Source organism: Dermacentor variabilis, chromosome 10, assembly GCF_050947875.1.
Source record: "Dermacentor variabilis isolate Ectoservices chromosome 10, ASM5094787v1, whole genome shotgun sequence".
Classification (NCBI taxonomy): Eukaryota; Metazoa; Arthropoda; class Arachnida; order Ixodida; family Ixodidae; genus Dermacentor; species Dermacentor variabilis.
Window position 1 is genome coordinate 101096888 of NC_134577.1, and position 27795 is coordinate 101124682.

The following is a 27795-nucleotide window of genomic DNA, read 5'->3' on the forward strand; positions in this document are numbered from 1 at the left end:
AGTATCACTAAGAAGTGCCGGCTTCCCAAGTATGATGAAAGCTTGCAGCTTTACTATTGCGGCTGTATTGGTGACATCTGGTATCTTGTTTTCCACTATAGAAAATGGAGGTCCTGCACGTGCCTTAGGATTTCCACATCCTGAGCCAAGTCCTGGAGGGAGTCGTTCTGCCTACCGACATACAACTCCTCGAACAACTACGAGATCTACACCAAGGTATTGGGCTCCATATGCGCGTAATCTCGCAAATCCCCAGCGGCATCAAGCGAGCAAACTTAGAAAATTTTGAGAAAAGAGAACACGTGGAATGCATGCTGTTCATTCACAAGGTACGTGAAACATTACTTTTGTGTATTTTGCTCCAGTAATGAAACTCACTTGGCGCAATCACTGCGCCAGCCTAAACATTGAGGCAGGCAAAATTATCGCCAAAAACGCGTTGTATTAAGCTCGAAGCAATAAGGTGCAAAGAGCGCCACAGGTAATAAATGCCACCCAAAATCTAGAGTATAGGTAGAATTTGGTTTGGATCTGAAGAAATATTATTTGAACACGTAATTATATCTCAGGTATACGGATTAAATACCCAATAGACCGCAGCCACGGCCTACGCGATTGCCTTAAAGTGTACGGCAAGAAGGGGAAATTATTAATTATGGTTAATAGCCAGTGATATGTTTGTCAGTAAGGAATTGAATAAATACATTTGCGACTGAGAAAAATGGCAGGAGATATAATGCGCTGTTGCACTGGTGTACTTATGCACTGCTGCGTAAATTACGATTGCGTGAAACCGGTGAGCCATGGCTACACCTATCGTTAATGTTATTGCTCGACAGCGATTGGTAAGGGAACAACTATTTCCCAAGTGACAAAGTTGCTACCGAGTTCTTGTTGCACGCAAACAAAATCTACGAAGGGGTATTGCCCTATGTTCGCAATACCCACAATATTGCATTCCGCGCGATATTGTAGGATGATGTCTCCACAATTGTGAATTTGTGCGACGACGTTCGTCTGCCCAGTTAACACTATTGTGACAAAATTTTCTCATTTATTAAAGTTTTGGCTAGCACGCGTCGTTTTCTTTTATATATTTACAGCGTTTTCCTTTTTCGGGACGCTTGTTTGAGCTAACAGGAATTTAAAACAACAATGCTATTCTTATACAAAGTTATTTGCCTAACGAGTTCTTTTCAACGCGAAATTTGTGTTTTTCTGAAGTTTAAACAGGTTAAAATTTGTAGCACTCACGAAAACCAAAAAACAGGAAAGCAACTTATGCCCTTATACGTAACCTTGCAAAATAGTCATGACCAAATTTTGTCAGTTATTTAAGCGTTGAAAGCAACTTACGGTGTTTTTCGTTATGCGTGAAAATTTTAAATAACTGTCTTAGAATGAGTCGATTATTTCTATAAATTGGTTGAATATTATCTATTGCTGGTTCTTAAATACAATAAAGCAGCACAGTCGTTTGAGAAATCGGAAACATGGAAGAATTTACCTTAACTAGTTTATCATCAAGTGGGCGATGGGGATACATTTTAGGACATCATTTAGGAGAAGGCTTCAGGGAAATAGGATAAGTTATTAAAAACTTTTTGAAAAGCAGTTAATTCTGCCGGCGCAGTTGTAACCGCTGCCATGCTAATGACCGTAGTAAAACATAGTTGAATAAAAACTACCAGGAGAAGAAAGACCAATAAAAAGAAAGTAATAAGGGCGACAGTATATATTATTGGGGTGTGTTCAGGACAAAGAAACGGGATACTCTGAGTGGAGTTATTTGACAGCTTGTCATTTAACCCCTTATCTTCAGGGAAACCTGAAAGTATGATGTGTCGCTATACTTATGAAATAAACTAGTTTTTATGATGCGGCTCTCGCGTTGTCCTTGTTAGGCTCGAGGGCGCAGGATGAAACTCTAGCTACGGCACTCGCATTTCGATGCAGGTGAAAAGCTGAAAACGCCCGTGTACCGTCCATTTCGTGCAGGTTGAACAACCGTAGCTGGTTATAAGGAATTCTCAGTCTCCCACTACCGCATGGTCCCTATTAGGATCGTGGTTTTGGCACGTACAACCCAAGAATCTATTTCTTTCTCAATTACTCCTTACTGGCTCTTCAATACAAGCCATCCGTGTGATATTAAATACCTCCAATTGCTTTTTTCTGTTTTGTTGATTGTGTTGGAAGGCTGAGAAACGCATAATGCGCCAACCGAGTTCTCTCGTACTTCCATGGAAGGATGGATGCAAGAAGCGTCCTTCTTGAAACAGTATGTTGGGTAGCGCCACCAAGCCCTCATTATTTTGCTTAACGTCCCAGCTTTCTTTTCTAAAAAAACACAAAATTCTGAGCATCGAATTTTCTTAAACACTATAAGAAATCTTGTTTTGCGCACCTCCGTTGTTCGTGATCTCCATAATCTTCTGCAGCCAAACTTCCAATTGCCTCTTACTAATCTCTCTTGCGTAAAGGTTTACTTTCTCTCTGCTATCGCCAACTCAAGGGCTTCAAGGAGGCCACAGGTGCCTAAACTGACCAGTGGACAGATATCTACCCGTTGCAATAAAACAAGCTCCATTGTTTCCATAGCTTTACCGCAGAAAGCAAGTGCTTCTTGTTCCTTGTTGTACCTCATTTTAAATATACGCCTTATAAGGGATCCTGGTCTTGCATTAAAAACTAAATAACTTCCCCTTGAGTTATCATAAAATGATTTTTCCCTTATTTCGTTCTTATTCTTAGTTAGTTACTCATATCATGTTTCCTTGACGTTGGCGCCACTCATGAGGTTGTCTCAGTCTCTGACTTTGCGTTTCACATTCTTTTTTGCCATGTTACTTACTATATCGGTGGCATACTTGTTGGCGAGCCTCCTAGTTATTTTCCTACAATGTTAATTAGCGTATTTTCTGTACTAACATCTTGAACAGAAGCCACCCATTTACTTTATTCCATATTCCTCACTCGTTGTTCAAAATCAGTTTTACTCTGAGCTTCTCTCGCTTCATGTGTAGTTTTCCCGTGAGCGCCCGATGCGAGGCGTCCCACTGACGTTTACTTGTCAACTAGTCCTGAGTTTACCCCTGATTTCAAAGAAACAGCCGTTTTTTCAAATGTAACGCCTGGAAGCATTACGCCTATCCACATGCACTGGAACACCTCATATCTATTGTATCACCACAGTGCTCTGCGCTGCAATATAGCCGCATTTTTCTTGTCCTTTGGTGTTAGGGTTGCCTTGCTGTGCTTCCGTATATATATTATATATATATATATATATATATATATATATATATATATATATATGGGGCCGTCGTTTATTCATATAATCAGGCATTTCTATTGTTGTATCCGATTGTTTCCTGGCCCTGTATTGGCACTGTCTGTTCACTGTTTTCATTAAATACCATAACACCTCATTTTCACGCTGAATTTCAACAATAGATTGAAACCTTCTTGTCAACAGACATTAGCCAGACGTAGCGCATCACTTTGCTTGTTAGCTAGCAACACAATGCCGTCGGCATAAAACAAATCTTGAATCTGATGGTCCAGTATTCTACCCACCTGTTTGTATTTTTATTTTTATTTACTTCAAGAAACCCCTAAAGGCCCTCGCAACGGGGTATCGCATAGGGCTGTGACGGAAATTCTATAAACATCTAGAAAAGCGTATTAGAGGAATAGGCAACAAGAATAAAATAGCCGAACAGCAACACTCGATGAGACATAATGAAAAAACGCAACATAATAAACAGAACACAAAAAAATATTAAAAATAAAACACAGTGCGGTAACGGAACAAACCTAGAAGAAAAGCTACGCATCGCATTCATTTTTTAGAAGTTCATGAAATTTAGACGAATTCATTTCAGTTGCGATTGAAGCAGGCAGCTGGTTCCACTCAATAATTGTTTTGGGTATGAATGATTTCGCAAAAGATGAAGTGCGGCAAATGATGAGTTTGATCTTGAAAGGATGGTCACGGCGTGGAAAGACCGCCGATGGTGATTGAAAAAAATCGTCATGAAGCAACGGATGATGGTAAATTTTGTAAAAAAGTGTTAAGCGAGCAAGTTTGCGACGATGGGAAACGTTATCAAGACCAGCACGAGCCTTTAACACTGTGACGCAAGTGAAACATGAGTAACCTGAAAAAATGAAACGAGCAGCACGGTTGTGCAGGGATTCGATGTTATCTATGAGGTAGGTTTGATCCGGGTCCCATATGGCTGAAGCATACTCGATTTTAGGTCGGATTAGGGTGCTATAAGCAAGTTTACGCACAGGCGCCGGAGCATGTCGAAGGTTACATTTTAAGAGACCAAGATAACGGTTAGCAGCTGCTAGAATCAGATCAGTGTCATTGTTCCAGGTTAAGTCGGACTGAAGGTGAACTCCTAAATGTTTGTAAGTAGAAGCTATCTCAACTGTTACGCGATTAATGGTGTATGCGGTTGGGATGCGGGAAGAGTTTCTTGTAAAGGAGACCAGCTTTGTCTTAGAGTGGTTTAGGATCATTAGCTACGATGAACACCAAGCGTTAATTGTATCGAGGTCAGTTTGTAAGGATTGGTGGTCAGTTTCACATTTAATGGCTCAGTACACAACACAGTCGTCAGCGAACAGTCTAATTAGGGAAGATACACAATTGAGTAAATAATAATAAATCTTAGAAAGAGCAGGGGACCAAGCACGCCCCCCTGGGGTACACCGGATGTGACTTGAGCCATTGAAGAGTTAGAGCAATTAACGGCGGTGAACTGAACGCGAGATGAGAGGAAGTCTTTAATCCATGCTAAAACCTGAGGGTGAACATTGAGATGGGATAACTTGAGTAGTAGTCTATGGTGGGGGACGCCATCAAATGCTTTAGAAAAATCGAGAAACAAAGCGTCTACTTGAAAGCCGGCATCTACTAAAGTAAATAAGTCGTTAGTAAATCCATCAAGCTGAGTGTCGCAAGAAAATCCCTTGCGAAAACCGTGGTGATATTTAAATATGATGTTGTGATCTTCAAGATAATTAATGATATGGGTGTGTATGGCATGTTCAAGGAGCTTTGAGAAGGTGCAAGTCAATGAAATGGGTGTATAATTTAGGGGATCAGAGCGGCTGCCAGATTTGAAAATTGGCAATACTTTAGCTACTCGCCAGTCATGCGGGATGCAGCCAGATGATAAAGACTGAGAAAAAAGTGCTGATAGGACTTAAAGCTACTCTGAGATATATTTCTAAGTATTCTTTAGTTAAAGCCGAGCGGGTCCATGGTTGTAGTATCTTTAAGGTTATTTAATAAAGAAAGAATACCATCATCACTTATGACTATAGAGGGCATGTAATAGTCGTGAAGTGAACTGAGTGCTAGAGATGGGGTAATGACTTCATGTGTGAAAACAGACGAAAAAGCGTTGTTAAAGAGTTGAGCTGAATGGTCATTGTCCTGCTGATCACCATTAGAATTTGTTAAGGATGAATCGGGACGAGAATGTAGGTTAATTACGCTCCAAAATCTTTTGGGATAATTACATAGCCTAGTGGGTAAGACGTCACTGTAAAACTGGCGCCGGGTGGCTTTCAGCATTCTTTGGTAATCCTTGTCCCTTTTACTGTAGGTTTCCAACGTAGTTAATAGGTTGTTAGCAACTGCCTGCCTATACAAACGTTTTTTTCTTTTTATTGGCTCTTCGCAGCCGCTCATTGAACCAAGGCGCTCTTTTACTTCACCTAATTGAGATAACCAGTAAGAACCTTGTAATGAGGTTAAGTAGGGTTGTTTTGAACAGCGTCCAGTTCTGTTCAATGGAACGGAAAGTACATTCAGCTAAGAACCGTCCAAAAAAAGTGGTTAATTCGAGATTCATCTGGTCAAAATTAGCCCTGTTATAACACCTGATCAGCTTTGAGGTAGTTTTCCTGTCAAGCATACGGTGATTGATGCACCCGGTAATGATGTCATGGTCAGAAAGACCACTAAGGTGAAATATTTTAGAAAAAGCATCGGGATTATTGGTTAGAATCAGGTCGAGAATGTTGGCAGTGGTATCTGCGGATCGCGTGGGCATTGTAATGAGTTGAGTTAGGTGAAAATTCTGACAAGACTGCAGAAAAGCGTGCGCATCCCTATCACTTGCTGTGACAGATGGAGTGTCCCTATTGATACAGGGGAAATTAAAATCACCAAAGATAATTAGCACAGAATTTGGAAAACGCGTACACACATCAGTCAGTAGGCGATAACATTCGTCAGCAAACCCATAGTACAGGTCGGGTGGACGGTACAACACACCGACAGTAATATTTGTAGTAATGCACTTTATCGAGATTAATATAAATTCCAGAAAAGAGGAAACAACAACTCGTACGGTAATCAGTTGTTGCTTCACCACAATAAGGAGGCCACCTCCTCTCCTGTCCTTTCTGTCACATCGAAAAAAATTGAAACCTGATTCGCATGAAAGGATGTTATCGTCGGCAATATAATTGTTAAGCCACGTTTCAGTCAATGCTAATATCGAGGCTCCAGTGGAGTCAATAAGGGAGGAGAGGGCAACACATTTCGCCGTAACGCTTCTGATGTTAGTGTATAGGAAACACACTTCGGTCCCGACAATGATGGTGGTGCACGATCGGAAGCATCATGATGACTTTGATAGTGTCATTCGGTAGAAGACTCGGGCACACGCGCAGCCCGATTGCCAGCGGTATCCTAGAGATAAACATCATTGTTCACACGGAGTTGATAGAACGACAGATGAATGCGGTCCCCCTCCTTCTTTATCGTTTTAGAAAACTGCCACAGTCCACGGCGTTTCAGACGAACTGCCTCAGAGTAATCGCGTGATATACTTAAATTGGTGTTCTTTAGTTTGTAGCCAACACTAAGGACAGATTCGGCTTCTTTTTCATTATAGAATTTTGCAATGATGAGTCGCTTCTTTTCTGTCGAAAAACGTCCTAAGCGGTGAGATCTGGCAACGGAGGTAACAGCAATGCCAAGCTTTTGAGAGCAAAATTCCCTCACATGCCGCTCTGAGATTTCCTAAGGCTCAGCTGCATCGCTGTCATTAATGCCTAAAAACAACACGTTTGACCGCCTTGAGCGATTTTTTAGGTCGTCCACCTTGTCCTGAATTTTAGAGATGTCAGTATTTTCATTTGAAATGGGCTGATTAGAAGGTACAGTTTAAAGTTTGGATTCCAATTCCGTAACCCTCTTAGTTAACAGTTTAAGATCGTTTTCGAGGGTGACGTGGATGTGCAGGACCCTATTAATAGACTCGGAAAGGCTTATGGTGTTCGCTTCAAGACGCTGAACTGTTGCTGCCGCGGCATCAAGCTTATCTTCTTGCGCTTTAGTCATAGGGCCCGGGTTTACCTCCACGTCACTCGCGAGAGCCAAAAGGCGCCAAAAGTACAACAGAGCCGCGCGCACAAACTTCACATAATCAATTACACCAGGTAGCCATGACACCGCAAAGAGACCAACATTATTGTCCCGGTAACATTTACTTTCCAAATAACTAATCTGTACAAGTGTTCTGCGTGAGTACGGATGCATAACAGCAGTGTCGTGGCGCACGGTGTCCGCAGGAATCACTCCTTTTTCAAGCGGCCAGATAAGTGACGTGGCCCCTTGTTGTCAACGAACACGGATGTGGCCTCCAGCGTTGGCGATGCAATGGGATGCAGGCATCCCAAAGGCGGGCAGCAACTCGCAAACGGTTCCGTTATGAAGGCTCCCGTATCGTTCATCTAAACGTTCATCATGGGCCCACCCAGACGGCGGGGTCGACTCGGTAGATTGTCCAGGATAACCAGCAACAGCACCTGTACAAATGTTCTGCGTGAGTACGGATGCATAGCAGCAGTGTCGTGGCCCCCTGAAGTATGAAGGATCAAACCCGATATTGCTTTCCTATAGCACCCTTTTCATCTTTCCATCTTTGCCGTGCACATCATGAGCAGCAGCGGAGACTAACTGCGACCATGTCTGAGTCCCTTGTTATATAAGCATTTTTCTGGTTCCTGATCTCTTGCTATTTGACACAAACTTCATTTTTTAGCTAAATATCCCTCGAAACCTGCACACAGTCGTTGCCGAATCCTTTCCCTTCCAGAATAAAGCACATGATGTTGCGGTCTACGTTGTCATCAGCTCCAGCAATGTCTAAGAAAACCACATTTAAGCTTTTTTGATAAGCCTTACTTCTATTGCTTTCGACGAGCTTCCTTACATTTTGGTCGTAATTCGTTATTCGGCCTAACGAGTAGCTTGTCTGACTCTGCGGCTGTGTGCTTACGAATTTTCTGCTTTCTTTCAGTTGAACTTTCTTAGCACCAGCTCTTTTTCCATCTTGTTCTCGTTCGCGCTCTTCTTGTTCTGCAAAACCACCTCGTCATTGGCTTGGAATGATTCGGCTGTTATTGTTAGTACACAGGTTATTGCCGCATGCCCTTCTACTTTGTTACATCTTTGCTTGTATTTGCTGTTGTAGTGTTCCGGCTTTTCTACCCATTAAGTTGGCCTGGTTTCAAAATTTTCTAGGTGCAGGCTTCTTGTATTTCTAACAACTAACTAACTCTCACCTTGTATCTGCTTGAAACAGTACTTGAACACTAGATTTCGTCACGCGGTATACTTCCCGTTTTCTGTCTACTTCAACTGTGGCAACTTTTATTTCTTTGCCTATATTTGTTCTCAATATACGTTCTGTCGTTCGTCAATAATTTCCCGTATCTTTATGTACCACTAGTTTTTATGTTTCCTTTTTTCCTCTCGAAAAGCGTGTTGCTTCTTTGTACCTATTTCTCTCGTCATTACACATAGAAGCTAACTATATTTTCACTCTTTGCTTGGCCGTGCCAATTTCTTTATGCCAAGTTCTAGGCCCGGTTTTTTATATACTCCTGTGTCTATACTTGTTATTTATTCAGCGTTCGAATTTGGACTGTGATTTATTCGCTCCTTGCTCCGTTTCGAAACTACACATCCGATTTTCAAAATGATACGTTTATAGTCCCTCCCTACATAACAATATGCTTCCTCGTCAATGACTATTTCATTCTACTTATCATAAAACATTCTTCCATCACACAGTAATGCATGGCCGATTGCCTGTTTCCAACTTCCAATGGGACCTGGTCATCAAGTTTAGGCCGCGTATTAAAGATAACGAGTTTACGTTGAACGCTGAGCTCTAGCATTAACTTCCCGTTGTTGTTGGTATAAGTGCCCAGAATCTGTATGAGGCCGTTCATGTAATCTGACAGGATAATTTCCGCATCACTCGCGAAATCCATAACATCAGCACTTAGGCACTCTACTAACCCTTGGTTCTTCTCAAAATTTTTGTTCCATCAATAAGTACGTTACGCCCTGCCACGTTTTCTTGCCACTCGTTGTGCCCGATAACCAGCGATGCCCTTGGAACTTTAAATTATCTCCTATTTGGCTCCCCTATGTATGAGTATTCCAATTCTCCCTTCATTCCTTTCCGATTTACTTCCCTTCTTTCTTTCTTTCTTTCTTTCTTTCTTTCTTTCTTTCTTACACACAGATTTCATTGTACAAGATACGCACGATCTGTATGGTAGCATAGCGGTTGTCTAGTACGAGGCACATTTAGAAATATACATGAAAGAATCTGCCATAATATTGTTACGCGACGGACAAGTCAGTAAGACGAGCAACTATTCACAGGTTAAATTTACAACAGCGGTTGCAGCGCAAACCAGTTAGATTCACAGCGCGAGCCCAGTTGTTCTTCCTCCTCTTTTCTAGAGTGATGGCGCCCACGCGCCTCGTTGAAACAAGCAAATACCGCATGCGCGTAGCATAATCCCCTGGCAGCAGAAGCTACGTACAGGAGCGTCTAAATATCATCACTGGGAGGGTGATACTGCTTCAGTCGTGTAACGTGCACGATATCACTGGACTGGGAAGCAGATGGGTCCCCAGGGGCGTTCTCGAAGGTGACTGGAGTCACGGCACGAAGCACTCGGTATGGGCCGGTGTAACGAGACAGCAGTTTTTCTTACATGCCGACCTGACGCGATGGAGATCATAGAAGCACCAAAGAACAAGACAGGAAGTGTACGTCTCAGTGTTGCTGGTCGTACAAACGCCTTTGATTGTCTTCGGATTTCAGAAGGCGGTAACGGGCAATTCGCCTTGCGTGGGCAAAGTGGGCGATGGCGTCAAGTGCATATTCACTGCTCGGTTCCACGTGAACAGGGAGGGTTGTGTCGAGGGGCAGCGCTGGTTCTCGGCTGAACAGAAGGAAAAATGGGGAAGAACCGGCTGTGTCGTGGCAAGAGGAATTATAAGCAAATGTGACAAATGGTAGAGCGAGGTCCCACTCAGTGGGGTCTGAAGACACAAATTTCGCGAGCACGTCTCTGAGAGATGCGATTGAGACGCTCTGTGAGGACGTTTGTGGATGGCATGACGTGGATAGCTTGTGCCTCATGGCACAGGACTGCAGAATATCCATGATAACTTTTGATAGGACTGGCCGGCCACGGTCTGTGAGAAGCTGTCACGGAGCTTCAGGTAAGAAAATCATGTCGTGTAGAAGAAAATCGGCGACATCTGTGGCACAGCTTGTAGGAAGCGCTCGGGTGACGCCGTAGCGGGTGGCGTAATCCGTGGCCACAGCTATCCACCTGTCCTCAGAGGTAGAAAGAGGAAAATGGCTAAGTAAGTCCAAACCAACCAAAAAGAATGGTTGCGCGGGAATGCCGAATGGTTGAAAGTACCCAGCAGGGAGCGTCGACGGTGTCGTGCGCCGCTGGCATTTCTGACACGCAGCTACGTATCTTCGAACGGAGCGAGCAAGCCCTGGCAAACAGAAGCGTCGGTGGATCCGGTCGTAGGTACGTGACAAAACCGGGAGACCGGCACTGGGGAGTTCATGAAGTTCTTGGAGAATAGCCGAGCGTAGGTGTTTAGGGATCACAAGGAGTAATGCAGGGCCGTCGTTGTGACCGTTGTGGCGGTAGAGTACGCCATCATGAAGTGTGAATAGGCGAAGGGAACTGTCGACGAGTGACGATTCCAGGTGGTCAATGATGATACGCAAGGACGGGTCACGGTGCTGCTTGTCGGCAACATGGAGCAGTGGGAAAGCAGAGTGAACACAGGCGTCGGTGTCAGTATCAGATGTGGAGGTCGCGTCTTCGACTGGGTAGCGATAGAGGCAATCTACGTCCTGGTGTTGGCGTCCCGACTTGTGAGTCCCTGTGTATGGATATTCTTGTATTTGGAGGGCCCAACGACTGAGCCGGTCAGCACGATCCTTCAGCAACGAAAGCCAACAGAGCGCATGATGGTCCATGATCACTCAGAAGGGCTTCCCATATAAATATGGGCGGAACATTGAAACAGCCCAGACGCGAGCAAGACATTCGCGCTCGGTAATGGAATAGTTGCGCTCTGCAGTTGTCAGGAGCCGGCTAGCGTAGGCCATAACGCGGTCGTTCCGTGTTGGCGTTGCGATAAGACTGCGCCGATCCCATAACCACTGCCATCGATTCAGACCTCTGTAGGTACGGACGGGTTAAAGTGGGCCAAGACCGGTGTATTAGTGATAATCGTGATAAGGCGTGAAAAATGCAACTGCCTGAGGGGAACCGCATGTAAGAGGCACGCCTTTCTTCAGAAGTTGAGTGAGTGGTCGAACGATTGCTGCGAAATCTTTCACCAACCTTCGGAAACAAGGACAGAGCCGCACAATACTGCAGACATCTTTGACAGACTTAGGTACAGGCAAAGCCGTTCCCGCTGGAACCTTCTCCGCGTCGGGTTGTACTCCGGAAGCGTCGACGAGATGGCCTAGCAATGTAATGTGTCGGCGCCCGAAGTGGCACTACGATAAGTTTATTTGGAGCCCAACCTTGCGCAAGACGTAAAGGATAGCTGCGACGTTCTCAAGGTGCGTCTCAAACGTTGGAGAGAGTACAAGGACGTCGTCGGAGGAAACAAAGGCAAGTTGACCATTTGAAACTTTTAAGCAGAGAGTCGATCATCCATTAGAACGTGGCGGGGGCGTTGCATAAACCGAACAGCATAACCTTGAATTAGTAGAGGCGAATTGGGGTGACGAAAGCCGTCTTTTCTTGGTCTTGCTCATCGATGATAATCTGCCAATAACCAGATCGAAGGTCGATGGAAGAAAAATATTTGCCACCGTCGAGACAATTAAGAGTGTCGTCAATTGGTAGTAAAGGGCAAACATCCTTTTTAGTAATTCGGTACAGGTGGCGGTAATCAACGCAGAAACGCCACGTGCCATCTTTTTGATGAGCATGACCGGCGACGTCCAAGGACTCAACGAAGGCTCCACAATGCCTTTGGCGAGCATTTTGTTAACTTCCTGCTGAATAACTTGCCGCTCTGCCGTGGACACGCGATACTGTCGGTGGTGAATGGGAAGCGCATCACCAGTCTTCATACAATGCTTAACAAGGGACGTCTGATCAAGTGGTCGATGGTCAGTGTCAAATATGTCCCGGTAGGAAAGCAAAAGGCGATACAGGGCGGCTGCTTGGTCAGGTGCAAGGGCTGGAGCGACCACGGGACGTAATCGGCCTGTTTGGTTCAAGGCATCCTGCGGGTAATCAGGAGGTTCTGGAGACGCGTCGGCTGCAAAAGCAGTGATGTGGTCGCCTGTCACTGATCGGAACGTGGCCACCGCTCTTGCTTCAAGTAACACTTGCTTCGTCAAGCCAAAATTGATAACGGGGAGACACATCCTATTAGCGGCAAGGGTTACGATGGAGTGTGGCACAGAGATGTCGCGCGCCAGGAGGACATCACGAATAGGTGCGACGACACAGTCACCTGCGCCTTGCTTTGACGATGGCGTCGACTGTAGGAATATTGTTATAGTCGAGCAAATGGAAGGCGTAGTCCGCGATGCCTTTTAAGATATGGCCCACCCTGCCAACCTGGGTCTTGTGCTCGTCTACATTCCGGCAAAGCGCGAGCACTTCCTGTATGTAGGAGACATACGATTCGGTCAACGACTGGGCACAGGAGGCAAGCACTTTTCGCGCAGCCTGTTGGCGACCTGACCAGTTGCCAAATAGGTCGCGAAGCCGCTCTTTGAAGATGTCGGTCTTACGCGTGCGAAACCAGACAGGGGGGGTGCCGTCCAGATAAAAAATCACATTGCTAAGCAGGATGGTAAGATCTCAGTGATAGCTTTGGCTAACACGTTCATACATGCTGAGCCAGTCGTCGACGTCAACGTGATTTTGGGCGGAGAATGCCCGAGGATCAAGGAGTCTAGGAAGCGTAACGTACGTTGTGGTGGGCGCCGCAGGTGTAGGTGGTGACGGGGTGGTTCCATGGTAAGCTATGGCTGAGAAGACGACGGTGCGGCCGCTTCGGGGGTCCGTGGCGAGGACGGGGAGCATCCCACTTCCACCACAATGTTACGCGAAGACGAGTCAGTAAGACGAGCAACTGCTTACAGGTCATATTTACAACAGCGGTTGCAGCGCTGACCGGTTAGATTCACAGCGCGAGCCCAGTTTGTTCATCCTTCTCTTTTCTCGAGTGATGGCGCCTCCGCGCCTCATTTCAAGAAGCAAATACCACACGCGTGTAGCAATATAATGTTAGCAGTGAATTTGTTCAAACAGATTTATTTATATATTTATTTAGTTTTTCATTTATTTATTTATTTATTTATTTATTTATTTACAATACCCCTAAATGCCCTAGAAGAAGGGTATTACATAGGGGGGGGGGGGAGGACAAGAAGCAACACAAGCGTACATTCAGGTACATAAAAAAGAAAAACATTTACAAGAAATTTTTACCGCTCAACAAGGCAGTTTAGTTACCATATGTTAAAGTGAACCAAAAAAGCAACGTGCATAAAAAGGTGAGGAGCAAGCAACAACTCACAAAGCATCAAGAGTATCAACAAAACACACTTAATAAGTAAACACATTTTTAACAACTTGTGACAGTTTTGCAAATTAGTTCCTTAAATTTGAATATGTCAGTTTCCATGGCTATGTATGCGAGTAAATCGTTCCTATGGATGATAGTGCGTGGTATGAACTATTGAGTGAAAGTTGATGACCGACACAAAAAGCGTTTCACTTTGTTAGGGTGATCGCGCCGAGGAAAGATAATCGGCGGTGACTTGAAAAAATCATCACCAAGGGAGGAGTGGTGGAGAATTTTATAAAATAGTGATAAGCGAGAGTGTTTGTGAAGAAGGCTCAAGGATTGCAAATCGGCACGTTTCGTTAATGATCTAACGCTGGTGAATGTTGAGTAATCTGAAAAAGAAATTGAGCAGCAGGGTTCTGCAGGGCTTGAAGGTCAGAAGCTAGGTATACCTGATAGAGATCACAAATTGCCGCAGCATATTCAATTTTCGGGCGAATGATTGTGATATAAGCCTGTTTTTGTACGAGTGGTGGCGCTTGCTTGAGGGTTCGTTTAAGTATTCCAAGAGTGCGGTTAGCAGCTGCCAGGGTTTAATTATTATGGTGATGCCACGTTACGTCAGACTGGAAATGAAGGGCAAGATATTTGTAGGAAGTGGAAGACTGAATCGTGCTGTTATTATTGAAGTGTTTTCAATTCGAGACTTTCGGTTGCTAAATGTCATTAACTTGGTTTTAGAGATATTAAGCGACATTAGCCATTTGGAGCACCACAAGGTAATTGCATCAACGTCAGATTGCAAGCATTAGCGATCGATATCAGAGGAAATTGCGCGGTAAATTACGACATCATCGGCAAGGAGACGAACCCGGGACGTTACGCAAGAAGGCAGATCGTTAATATATAATAAGAAAAGTAAAGGACCTAGCATGCTACGCTGGGGACCCTGGAAGTAACGTGGGCAAAAGAAGCATTGTAATTGTTAGCGGAAGTAAACTGGAGCCTGGAAGAAAGAAAAACTTTAACCCATGGAGGACTTTAGGATGAATGTTTAGGCATGCAAGTTTGAGAGCTAGTCTGTGTTGCGGAACGCGATCGGAAGCATTAGAGAAATCAAGGAAAACTGCATCTACGTGTAAGCCAGTGTCAATGGATGAGTGTACGTCATGAACAAATCCTGCAAGTTGTGTTTCAGAAGAGTAGCCCCTGCGGAAACGATCCTGATACTGGTATATTATGTTGTGGCTTTCCAAGTATTCGGGAATTTGGGAGGCAATGTTAGGTTATGTTATGATCATGATCATGGTTATGATCATGGTCAGGTTCCATGACCTTGCATATTGTGCGAAAGAGGTCTGTAGTGGCGTGGTGAAGAACGGTTGCCTGACTTGAAAAAGGGCTATTCAGACCGTGGCTTTTCGCCAATCATCGGGAATAGTGCCTGTCGCGAAGGACTGTAAAAAAAGGGCTGTCAGAAAACTACAGATGCCGTGGGGTGTATTTTTCAGTATAGCGTTATTGATACCATAATGATCGCATGCAGAAGAAATTTTCAGTGTTCTTAAAATGGTAAATATGCCCGCTTCGGTTACATCAATTTCTGGCATGTCGATGTCAGATATACAATCCTTCATAGGCACGGTAGTAATATCCTCACAGGTAAAGACAGCCGTGAATGTCTCATTTAGAAGTTCAGCGCATTGTGATTCCGGGAGGGAAGTATTGTTTCTATTATGAAGAGTGATATCAGGATGCTGTTTCGGATTTACGATGCGCCAGTATCTTCGAGGGTTATTTTTAAGCAATGATGTTAGGTTATGGCAAAAGAAATGGCGGCGTGTGGTTTTAAGTAAACATTGGTATTTATTAGCGCAGGCTTTGTAACGCTACCAACAAACCGAAGTAACGTTTCTATCGGCCCGTCTGTACAGTTGCTTTTTTATTATTCAGCATTGACACAGTATACAAGAATATAAAATAATTGTCAATAAGCACACGAAAACTCAGTTATAATAGTACATTTATTTGCAAGTAAAAACTTATTGTGTTGGTATTACTTTTTGGATAGTCTTTTTGGATAGGTTAACAATGGGAACAGGCAAATTATAACACTTCGCACTAAACACCAGAAAAAGCTGATGAAATAACATTCTTCTTTAGTATAACAGGAAGAGAACATAAATATCTATCACTTCAAGAAACACACAAAAATAATCTAAATAGTACTTTCTTCTTTCACTCACCAATTTCTGCGAGTTCTCTATATAACGCCTAACACCATTGCAACATTTCGCTCCAGCATACTGTAGCAGTCGTTTGCCATATGCGTTACATATTGGCGGGATATTTAAGTTACCAAAAATTATATTTCTAGTGTGACGTTGTGAGGTGCATTATAATCAGATATGAAATCGCTCATTTTATGTCCTAACTATGCTAATACATGTCACTAATCCAATTTCCCGTACGAAATCAAAAGGCAATATATTTAGCATGAAAAACAGGCATTTGCTTGTTCATAACACGTTTAACACGTTTTTGCAACCGTCGCATAACACGTTTTTGCAACCGTCGTACTGGCTGCAGGCTGGATTTATATGTAAAACCCCAGGATTCTACATACCACAAAAGGTGGCAGTTAACTAAATTACGGAATGTGGAGCGTTGAAACGTCGAAATATTTAGGAGCTTGCACGATGGCACAACAACTTGAAGCTGATTTAGAGCAGACAGCATCTAGCTGAAACTGCCAATTTAAGCAGCTAACTAGAACGACACCAATGTAGGAGAAGCAGTCAATACGATCGAGAGTGTAATTATTATTACGTTGAATTTTATCACTTTTTGCAGTAGTAGCAGCTCGGGGGTGGAATGACATATATTTATTTTATTAGGATTAATCGTTAGCTTGTTGGAGCAAGCCAATCAGCAAGTTTGGTTAGTTCTGTATTGATATTTATATATCTGAATTATTTTCACCAGTAATAATTGGGCCGCTGTCCTCTGCATGCGTGAGCATTTAGAGAGTAGTTAATACTTGTGGGAAGTTATATTTTTATAGTGGTTAAAGCAGTGGTCCTAATACGGAACTTTGTGGCACACCTGTTTCAGAAGAAGTAATGTTATTAATAATTGCCATTTCTTGACCCCTTTTAGGGTAACTAGGAAAGATATCTCATATAGTGTTGAGGAAGCACATTTACGTAATTTGTAAAGTGAAATTTCATGGTCTGCGGTATCAAATGCTTTTTGACGTGACGCAAACCCTCTACAGCGAATTTGTTATATTGAAGGGCGCTATTTTAAGTTTAACTCAGTGTGAGCACTGCTGTGTTTGTAGAACGCATTGAGCGGAATCCATGTTGATCTGGACCTAACATGTGATATTCGTCCAAAAAAGGATGCCTGTGTTTTACGGTTTTCTTTTCAAAAATATAGTTAGGAACTCTCAGTACAGATATCCAGTGGTCACAAGAATGGTCAATCCTGCCTTCTTCTTTATAGACAGGAGTGAATTTGACTATTTTAAATGTCGATGCATATTTTCTAGTACGTAATGAGTGGTTGAATAGATCGGATGATATGTCTCCTATTAAATAATACTCCCTTTTTTAATGCGCGCTGGAATTTTGTAGAGACCCGACGCTTTCGCAATTAGCAGCTTACTCACAATAGACAGAATTTCATAGAGCTCTGTATTATCTTTAACGAAACTATTGGTCGCGGAACTAGGTTCGGACGATGCTTTGCTAGGACGAGGCCACGTTTGAAAGAACCAAGTTGCGCATTCCAAAAAGACAACCACAGGAAAAGGTGATGGAGACGGATAGAGTGCGTTTTAGCCAGATAGCGACCAACATTTGCAAAGGAAGTGTTCAACGACAAGCCGTTGACAGTATCCTTAGTGGCATTATCACGTAAAAATTTTTATTGCGAGTTTGTCAAGTTGTTTTGCTGATTAGCCAAGTTTCGGTGAGTTACGAGCAGTTTTTTAGTAAGGATAGAGGAAATTTATTTTCTTTACCTTTACGTGACGTAGCTACATATGTGTTAGGGGAAGTTTCTTAGTCAATTAGAAGAGGGGCATTATGTTTATCGCGTTTCAACTTATGATACCAATAGTCCTTGGCCTTAAGCACATCTAATAAATGCTGATAATCCAAGGGCGAACTAGTATCTATGTGTGCGTCGCTTGATGACAGTTTTTGAGTGTTTAGCGGAGTCCGTAGTAACAATAATTGAACGTGTAAATTCTTGGTCTACGTTATCGTGACAAACTTAGTGTCAACTGATCGAAAGTAAAAAAATTGCAAAGCTTTGAATAATCAGTTCTCTAAGATCTTAAACCTTGCCGGATGCACAAGAAAGTTGTATCCATCCATCCATCCATCTATCTAAGATGTTCTGTGCCCATCATGGTTGACCATAGGCGCCCGTTCTACCCTGACAAATGTTGGCAAGTGATCGGGGACAGACTCGTTAAAAACGCGTTCTGTCATTTCAGTTGGTATGTTCGTGAGAAGAAAGAAGTGCCGGAGTAGAAGTGCCTGCTATTTATACAAGGGGCCGACTGTTTCCGTCTTCGGCGAACGTGTCAAAAACGCCTGCGAGGCGAAACGTGTACAGCTACGAAGTGCAAACACGAAACTTCCATGGAAATCTGTTAACGTTGCGTTTGCAACGTGAGAAGCTTATTTAATGGTTACCATCGATGGGCCGAAAACTGGGGGCAGTTCCTAACTTCTACATATTCTCGGACTTTTCTATCCAGTTTTTGGGCCGTAACTTCATAGGGAGGTAAAATGAAGTTTTATTTTTAATGTACCAGCTTTACAGCACAATTTAGGAGAAGGACAAATGACAAAATCCCTGGCGATGTCCAGCCCCTGCACTCAGTCGTAGCGTTTGAAGCACAGCAGGGTCAGTTTCACAATATGAAAGACGCATTGAATAACATCGTGTAACACCTATAAGGCTATGCACTAAATACGTGTGCTACTATTTGTTAATACCGCTCTCTGTGTAAGCCGCAAAAAGTACTCTGATAGATGAGGTGTTCAATTTGTTTATTATTAAGAAAATACATAAATAAATATTCCAACTTTTGCGCTCCATTGTTCTTATTTGTGGTGTTCTTCGAGAGACATGTCTCAACTCATAATTGATTTGTGAATGTGATTTTCAGTTTGAAACTATTTTGCCTTTATTATTAGCTGCATGAAATGATTATAGCATAACGGCAGACTATCACTTCGTTTATATTCATTTTACACAGTAAACTGATATGTGCGGCCCTGCGATCGGAACATGCTATGTTGCCGACAGCTCTTATTGCCCTCTTTTCATGGATAGAAAGTGAATTGAGGTTTGTATTGCGTCTATACGTCCAGACTAACAAACAGTAATGCAAATAACAGTAAATGAACATAAACTTGTTTCTTTAGGTATAGTGGAATGAGGCGCTTAAATTTTTGCATAATTCCTACAGATTGAGAACTTTTTGAGTGGACATTTCTAACGTGTTTGCGTTTATTTTAAGCATAAAGAACATGTGTTTATCTTTTTAGCAGTTAGCTGAAGCCTATTAGCACGGAGCCACATTGCCAATTCATTTAACCGTCCATTTGCTTTCTTTTTGTTTTCAGATTCACACTTTGCCCGCTAAAAATACGTTGGTGTCGTGTCCGTAAAATAACAAATTGAACGTATTCTGAATGCCATGACAGATATATATGACAGAAAGGATACAAACTAGAGCAGCCCGGCTCATATCACGTAACTAACATATGAACTCAAGCATTACAGAAATTAAACTAGACCTTCTACTGCCGCCATTACACAGCCGCCGCAACATTCCCTCTTCCGTGCTTATTCCAAAAATATATTTGCTCTAATAAACGAAACCGGTCACAACTACAAAAGCCCCACTCTTTTTCGAGCAGATTAGATAATCTGTTCAGTTTCATGCACATATACGGTAAAATAAATGCATTTATTTCATCTGCACTACCTCGTGCCATTCGTCATTGGAATGGCCTCCCTGATAACAGCCCACATATCCAAACGCGACACGTTCCACTGTCAGTTACTCACGCTTTACCCATTTAATACCGTTCACGAATACCCAGTCTAGAGTATTTTATCGCGCATTTATGCATGTTGTATATTATTATTTATAAACAGTATTGTTTTGGCTCTGTTAATTGTAAGTAGTGTTCGTGTGCTTTCAGATATTGCTTTGTATTCCCTGTGCCTTTGAATATCGCATAATACGGCAATCTTCTTAAAGCACAGTTCTTGTTGGAAATTTGTACTTTTTATGTCTTTACCATTTGAAATGTCCCCCTTGCTTTGTGCCCTGCCATAGGGCCTGTAGGTTCTTTTCAATGAATAAATTATTGTCGTTGACTTACAGAAGGAACACGTAAGCTCCAAGATAGAGCCCTTCGGTACACCAACGTCGATAGATTTGAAACGAAGCAAAGCCATTTAATTTTGTGCATTTCTATTTTGAGATTAACTAAGTAGCCAATTCTACAAGTGGTGTTCCTCTTATGTCATAGCAAAATAACTTGCGGAAGAGTACTTCATGGTTTGTTGAGGCAAAAGCCTTCTTGAAGTCTACGAGCAGGACAAGGCTCGTAGTTCATTTGATTATAATTTCATCTTTTACGCTAATTAATGCCCTTTCAGTTGATTTTCCTTTCTGGAAGTGAAAGTGTTATTCTGCAATAGCGTTACTCTTATGCAGAAAATGAACGAGTCTCATGATTACAACAGTTCCATCAGTTCTAGAGAACATGGGCAGTACAGAGATAGGGCGCGAAATACTAAGTCATCATACTTGCAATTTTTCAGAATCACACACACCTTCGCGACACACATCTATTAACATCACAGGTCACCGTTTTACATAACCGGATTGACGCACTCGACCAGCAGATAACAAGAACAGATGAGAACATCCTAAACGAGACGCCTGGCGACCTACTCGAAAGTGATACGTTAGGCGTGAGTAGATATGTAGACAAGCGTGTTATATCGACATCAAAACATTTTTCAAGCTTCAAAGAAGCCATACATCCTAAGTTTCGCGCCAGACGAGCAGCCAAGCTTCAGTCAGCATCAAGTCTAGACTGTTGCACTTGGAATTAAGGAAATTCGATGGTAACAGAAAGCAATGGCGCCCTTTTTGGTCACAGTGTTCGACGGCACTGCACAAAAAGAAAGAGCTTAGCACTGCTGACATGTTTCACTAGCTGAGGACTCTACTCAGTGGAGCAGCCGCTTCGGTCATATCTTGACATTAAGCATCTCAAGAATGCTACCAACACGACATAGATATTTTCATGAACCGCTTTGGAGATGAAGGTATCATCGTCCTACAGCAGTTTCGAAGCTTCTTATATCTGACACCTGTCTCGTCCTCTACGAACATCTATGGCAAAGTACAAGTGCATGTGTCGAGTCTCAAAGATTTTGGGACGAGCCCCTGCACTTACTGTCCTATGGTATAGCAGATTCTCTTGATAGTCTTACCCTCAAATTTAATGCTCAAATTTCCCGAGATTAACAAGAACATGACAGCGTCGACAGTGGCATCAACAATTCTAGCGGAAGTTGACTCAGAGCACCGCGTGACGAAAGCAGAGAAAGTTACAGCCTTCTGTAATAATTAGATCGTCAAGTTCATTGCCGACAAGCTGTGCTAAGATATGCGTCTCGGGAAAGACCAGACGCCATCTAGAAAAATACTGACATGGCGATCTGTTCAGCATCGCAATGCGCCATCAGCAGCTGCTTTACGGAGTGTGTTGGAGAAGCCTGACGTTTGTCTGCTTTGGAACTCGTCAAAGCATAGTGTCGAAGTCTGCGACAACAAAGAAGGGAGTTTGACATACAAGAAACTGATTCTCACCCGGCCATGTTCACCATGTGAAAAGTAAGGTCACATGACAAGGGATTGTAGAGGAAGACGCAGATGCGCTAGATGTTCTCGACGTCATGTCACTTCTATGAGTAGCCCTGACTTCAAAAAGAAAGAGAGGGAGGCTTCTGCAAGAGCAACTGACCTTGTTTGTCAACAAGCGGGCTGCTTTACACTATTGCAGTCCTTGACGGCGACAGTGGCAGGCACGGCACCTTCAATGTTATATAAGAGGCTTTTTGACAGCCGCGAGCCGTGTGTGCTTGAAGCCTTGTTGTGCGCTATTGTTTGTAACCTGTTAGAGGGTTGAGCATTGTCAGTGCTTCACATGGCATACCGCATCGTGGCAGACGTGTTGGCAGAATTAGGGTGCTCTACGTGCAAAACCACTATAGGATTATGAGGTACGCTTTAGTAGCGTACTCCGGATTAACATTGATATCCCGGTGTTATTTAAGGAGCTCCTAAATCAAAGTGCCGACCGTTTTTTTATTTTGCACTCATCGAAACCCGGCTCACACGGCGAGAATTGAACCCGTGACCTCGAGCAATGCTATAGCCGTCAAGCTACCCAGCGGGCACAGAAGTGTTGTTTTGACATGCCACCACTTCAGTTGTGTCCAACGGTAATTAATTGTGGCCTTGCGTCTGCACGCCCTGCGTCAGTTGTCCACTTGACATATTTGCAAGGTGTTTATTTTTCAGAAATTGCAGAAACGTACAGTACGGTACCTTCAGTTAGCCCGCAGGTGCTGTCGTGTCTACAGTACTAGTTTCGTTATCTTCTTCCGTTGCTTTTTTCCCTGTCCCGTCCTTCCCTCCTGTATCACAACTATGGCAAGGCTGTGTTTCACTCGTTTGCCGAATATCCCGGTTCTACCATTCTCCGCCTCTTCTCCCTGCCCCCTCCTCACCATTCTATTTACCTGTCTTCAGGACTTGTACGTTACGATAGGGCTAAGCACTTCGATTCCTTCAATGTTTTTTGCGCGGGGTGACGGATATTTAAAGTTGTCAAGGGTCTAATGTGACGACATCCAGGGAGCTCCAGGGGGCAGTATGCACATGTGACGAAATGGAAAGTTTCAGATCAGTTTCTTGCGCAGCCTTTTCTCATTTTCACGCTCCTTCCATGTATATGCAGGATCTGAAGCCCTCCAAGACGGCGCGCAAGAGAGCAACAGCACCAGTGGAAAACTCGTAGGAAGAAGCAAAGGAAGCTTCGCTTTAGAAAAGTTGTCTTTATTTCTTGGTGTGCAGTGGGCCTGTCGTCATGGTGTCAACGCATCCTTTGCGGGATTTCTTAGCGGCGAGAGTCAACTGGCGGACTTCCCCACTAGAATTCTAGCCTTCAAGGGCAAGCTTATCCTGTTGCCAGAACGCGAATTATCTATTTAGTTTACTGCAGTTTACGTGTTCACTATTTGCGCCCTCCACAGCTACCCAAGGTGTTTCAGCGAACACCTTCAATAAATATTTAAAATTTGCCTGTGGCAGATATGGCAATTCTAATTCATGAGATGGTCTACTGGAAGCGTAGGACAATACTTCCAGTAAAAGTTGCGGTACAAATTCGACTATTTAATAAAAATTCTCCAATTAAGTTTTTAACTAATTACATTATGGCCCATATTGCAATTTACAAATTCTAGCCGTGGAGTTCGCAAGGCGGATCCACCTGGAAGGCATTTTCAAGATGACAACTGTTTATTGCATCTTGTTTGTTTGTATCTATCACATTTGTATCTAAACAATTTGTTTGTATCTATAACTAAGCAAGCCTACCATACCTGCATGCCTCCCTCAATTCACTTGTGGTTAACCTCCGTGCCTTTCCCCTTTCCTCTCTCTCTTTCTCTCAATTCACTTGTGGACTGTTATACACACATATTTCCAGAAAGAAATAATGCAGGCAGTATATAAACGAGTCCACAAGTGAATTGAAAAGAGGCGATCAGGCAAGCGAGATTTCCTTTTTTGCGCGTATCAGAAAATTTGTCAAGGGTTTGTGAGAGGCGCCAGTGTACGTTATTACTTTCACCTGTGGTCAAATGTACGCAAGGTAGGCTGGCCGATAACAAAACATGTGCAAAAGAAATCACTGTATTTCATATAAAAGAGCCGTATGCTCAGCTGACTTGGTCGTGCATTGCCGCAATAAGATTTCAGGCCGGATAAAGAGTTTTCATCTGTTTTCGCCCGCAGTGAAATAGAAGAAAAATCAGTGACCACGTATTTTGTACCACTTTAATAAGATCAGGGAGCTAGCCCACATTCTCAATGTATAAAAAGGCATCCTTTCTAGATGACAAGAAACAAAAAATACTCGGTGCCTATTCACTTTTTTTTTCACACAAGTACCGTTTATTGTGACTTCATGCCATTGTATGAGAACTTACACCTCCCCACAGAAACAACTTGTGCACTATATAAGCACACATCCAGTGCAGCTGATATTTTTAATCTTTCCCTCAAAATAGTCAGTTGTTAGCAGTGGTAATGTTGTTTGGTTTCCATTCCCTCCCAGCGTAACTTTTGTCCTAAAAGTTATATTAACTGTCCGGCAAACTCAAAAGGACACTACCAATTTCACCTAGCGGACGTCGCAGGTCTTTTTTCAGCCACTCATGCCTTCGGATGTATGTTCTGTACGCCTAAGACTAAAAACAACGCGCTGCTGCGATGCCGATGGTCTACAGATTCAACCTATAAAATTTATTATATAATACACAGCCCCTATTTGACACATATTTATAATTTGTGCATTTCCGCAGGCGTACTTTCAGAAAATATGACGGTTGCTAAGGTAGTAGTATTATTAAAAAGGGTAATAAATTAGATATAAAAAATTATCGCCCGATGTCGATCCTCTCTGTTTCTTCAAAAGGTATTGAAAAAAATTATTTTAAGTCAGTTGTCTTCAGTGAAAAATACAAGATAATTTCAAATGCTCAATATGGTTTCCTTAAAAACAGGTCGACTGAATTAACTCTTCTTGATCAAAAATATTTTTATTTCACAACTTCGAACATAAGCTATTAACAATAGACATATTTGTCGAGTTTACACAAGCATTTGATCATATTATTCACAATATTTTATTCTACAAACTAGAGAAATATGGAATTAGAGGCATTCCAATTTAATTATTAAAATCTTATCTTAATAACAGACGCCAGTTTGTATCTGTAGGCCACAATACATCGGTAACCAAAGAAATATTCTGTGGCGGCCCACAGGGTAGCGTTTTGGGCCCGTTGCTATTTAACTTATATGCTAACGACATTACTTTCATCTACGAAAAGGCGAAATTTATATTTATGCAGATGACACAAGTGTTTTCATCTCGTCCGGTTCTTGCACCAATTTAATTACTATGGCAAATGACTTCTTGTGCAGCCTATCATATTGTTCCACTGAGAACTGTTTAAAAAGTAGATACGGCGAAAACAAAGGCCGTAATTTTTCATACCAAAGGCATGAGTGTTCTTCCTCCAGATCTAGCATTAGCGTATAGATCCACAAATATAGAACTTGCTCTTTCTGCAAAGGGGTACACTTCACAAGTACTATGCAATGGGACGACCATGTAAGCTTTGTACTCCAAAACTTAGCCGCATAACAGGTTTTCAAATCGCTACAGATATACTTTACCCGTGTCTGTAAAATTATTAATTTATAATGCCTTATTTGTGTGTCACATACATTATGGGCATCTTGTATGGGGCATCACAACTGAATGTAACTTGAGTAAATTATTTCATATGCAGAAGAAAGTAATACATGTCACCGCTAATGTACCGTTTGCCGCCCATACTGAAAACCTGTTCAAGAAATACAACATTGCTACAGTCCATAACATCTATAGCTCCAAACTATTACGCGAGTATTACTTTTATATCAAATGTAGCAAAACTTTACTTGTAGAACTTGCAAATCTATCCGTCAACTCATACCGTTATTCAACTGATACACCTGAAGTATGGAAGGTTCCACGCTCTAGAACTAACTACGGTTGTCAAATGTTGTGTAACAACCTTCCAAGATTACTGAATTCACATGACAGAGCAGGATACAATTTACGGGATTTATCGCTGTCAGAGTTTAAAACTCTATTGCTTTCACCTCTTTAGAGCGCATTTGTTAATGATTAATAGTGTATGTTATGTTCTTCTTATTTTGTCTATGTTACCAAGTGTACATCATTTATTTCAATGCCGCAGTGCGTTTTGCATTGGCATTGTGGAAATATTTCACTGCTTTTTGATATATTGTATAACTGCAATGTTTAATGGCCACTACATAAATGTAATTTATATGGCGCTGGATGTGCTACCCCATGCAGCCATATTGTAGCTAAGGAGGTGAGGTTACCTCAAGCCGCGTCTGTGTGGCTTTTTTCCCTCATCCACCTCCATTTACCACTCGTCCGTACATGTGTGTGTGTGTAAATGTAAATCAATAAATAAAATCATATCAAATCATATGCTGCTTTCAATTCATCTGCCCAGTAATCGAAGACTCACTGACAGCATTATATTTTGGACTTGCTGGCTGAACATATTTTGACTTGAACAGCCCCAAGCAGAATGGATAGAACACTGAGCACAGTGCCGAGCAAACACCTGCAAAGGGACCCAACGCATTCGAAATAATGCTTGACAGCTGTATAACTTGTGCCACTGCCAAGCAGGGTAATCGAATTAAAATCGAATTAATTTGATGAGCAACAATGCAATAACCAGCAAACGCCATAGCAATAGTAAGCGGACAAGACATTTAAGCACTATGGAAGAAACTGCATGCGTCTTTAATGATAGATCTACCAATTAGCTATGTCGCTTATGTAACTGGACAGACTCGCAACTGCTACAATGCCTACTTGCACGAAAAAAGATAGCTTGCAAAGAAAAAAAACGAGAAAATTTCGAGCCTACTAGAAAACATTTCACTACTGTACTAACTGCAGCACAGCGAATACGGGCCTTCCTGTATCATTTCAAGGAATCCATGCTCACGAAATGTTTATTTGCCAGCGGCAGTTATTCTGGGAACAACACAGATATAATTGTGGGTGTCTGTTTTATTAAACAATAGTAAGGACGCTGTACACTTAGACATGTGACATATCTGGCCCCTACACATTGAATTCTTACATGAGCGTGCAGTACAAACCGACAAAAAGAATGTTGCAATAAAAGCGACAGCATATAAAATAGCTTCAACACAATAAAACTTTCAAAAGGTGATATATATAGTGTACAAAGGAAAATGAAATGTAACTTGCAGCCAAGCAATTGACGAAAAAATGTAGTAAACATTGGGACATGTTCTATCAACTTTTATATAGAACACCATAATGTGGCCATGACATCTAAGAACACTAATAATCAGCAGGCTGGATAGAGTTGCATATATATTTTGCCTACTTAGTAAGATGTGTTAAGAAATATGCCGATGGACTTATCTACGTATGATACCGAGACTTTACTTCTTGGAACACGTACACTTCATACATAGCTGACCCGACCATCCAGATTATGCGTCACGCTGCTGCCTTTCTGGGGACTCCTCCGTTATGCAGTCACTGCTGTAGATCACGGGCTCGCCACTACAAAAGAAGTTCTATGTAAACTTATGGCGGTGGCACATAAAGCTGTCATGTTATGCACTCATGCAAGGAGTACATAAAATAGTCACTAAAACAATGTTTACATTAGTGCAGGATCACAAAAGAGCACGCTAGAAATCAATGATTAGTGTCATGGTAATAGGAACCCTTCATCTGATAAAACTTTGACAGACACGCAGCAATAGCACATTACAAAGAAATCTTTGTTTACGTAACAATTCTTTTTTATGACAGCCTAATGAACTTTCCTCTGTCAGGTTTACTTGCCTCACGTTAGGATCAACACACGTTGTCTGAAAATGTGGGCTGTGC

The 27795-nt window shown here is 42.4% G+C and overlaps 1 long non-coding RNA gene across 1 annotated transcript; it reads left to right on the plus strand.

Moving 5' to 3' along the window:
- LOC142560855 (uncharacterized) lies at positions 1-26337 on the plus strand. Its single transcript, XR_012823448.1, has 2 exons — positions 1-329; positions 22996-26337. It is a non-coding gene; the product is annotated as an uncharacterized LOC142560855 (long non-coding RNA).
- Positions 26338-27795: the final 1458 nt, after the last annotated feature.